Below are 1,488 nucleotides of genomic sequence, written 5' to 3' on the forward strand. Positions count from 1 at the left end.
GTGAAACAAGAAAGAGGCAGAGTTAAAGAAAGGCACTTTTTTTTGTTGTTGTCCTTGTTTGTTGTTGTTGTGATTTGTTTTGGGTTAATTTGCAAAACGCAGCTTGTCTGTATTTGTTGACCTTATTTAACATAAATGCCTGGCCGGGCTGGTGGTGTAGACTCAGGGCACAGAGTTCAAACATAAAGTGCCTTTGTTCAGTAAGTCCTCATTTAGACCTGCAAGGTCTGGCTGCCAACTTGGTACAGAAAACAGGCAAAAGCTCTGGCAAAGGCAGAAAATGCAAAGGGAGAGGTATTTCTCCTCCTACCCACGCAGGATCCCTTAAAATATTCCTCAGATTTTAAACCGTGACAGATACATAACTGCAAACCCTGGCAGCACTAAAAATCTTTTTTTGTAAAATCGAATCTGAAAGTCCAGATTCTGATTCTGGACTTTCTGGATGTTTAACTGGATGTTTCATCTCCTGGTCATTAAAGTTGTGCAAACCCAGCAAAAATGAAGCAGAATTAAGTTTTGCAGGCTTCAAAGCTGTTTGTTTCTGTTCACACTGACCAGCCAAGCTTTTCTGAGCTGGATGCAGCTCAAGCTCTCAAGGAGTTCAACTGCAGCTCTCCTGTAAAGGGGGTCCAAGCAGGCACACACAGAGCCAGGCAGAGAGCAGAGAAACACAAGAACCTTTTTATGACTGCACATATACAGCCACATTTCAGCAAGGGGTTTGGAATCCAGGGATAAAATAACCTGGGAACATAAGTCATGTCACCAAAACCCCAAGGTAAACATCTGGCTGTGTAAGAAAATCCCCGGTCCCCCCTCAAAAAGGCACAAGCATCTAATTTAGGTGTTTGACATTTTCAGTCTAACAATTTGTATCAGTTACTGTCTTTCTTTTAAGCAGGAGTTTTACCCTCTATTCCCAACACTCCCTCTCAAACTTCACCTCTCCATGTTTCAATTTGTTTTTCCTTTTGACACAGACTCCTGTCAATAGATGCCTGTGAATCCCAGTGCCAGAGGGGTGCTGGATCAAAGTGCAGGCACCCAGGATGGAAAATGACCTTTAGGAATCAATTAGTCAATTCAGATTGCCGTTATTATTATTTTTTTAATATTTTTTTTTCCTTGTGTGCTCCAAAAGATGGGATCAGGCTCACTCCTTTTGGCAAAGAGTCATTCCAGGATGGGACAGGATGGAAGAACCCAGCTGACACCTCAGGGGAAAAGAATTTATTGGAAACCCCTGTGCACACTCACTGTCAAGATTAGAAATCAACAGAGCTGTGAATTTACATAAGGGGGAAAACTGGAAAAAAAGCTAATTCTCTGCTCCCAGGAACTTCCAATCTAACACAGAAAAGGCAAAATAAAAGCAGCAATGTCACTCAGAAGCACAAAGAACAGCCCTGTCTTCCCAAGAGGTAAAAGCTGGTCTGTGAGGAAGTAAAAATGATGCTAAAACCCAGTGGAGGAAGTCCTGCAGTT

Source organism: Corapipo altera, unplaced genomic scaffold (assembly GCF_003945725.1).
Source record: "Corapipo altera isolate COAL_440 unplaced genomic scaffold, ASM394572v1 343, whole genome shotgun sequence".
In the NCBI taxonomy this organism is placed as follows: Eukaryota; Metazoa; Chordata; class Aves; order Passeriformes; family Pipridae; genus Corapipo; species Corapipo altera.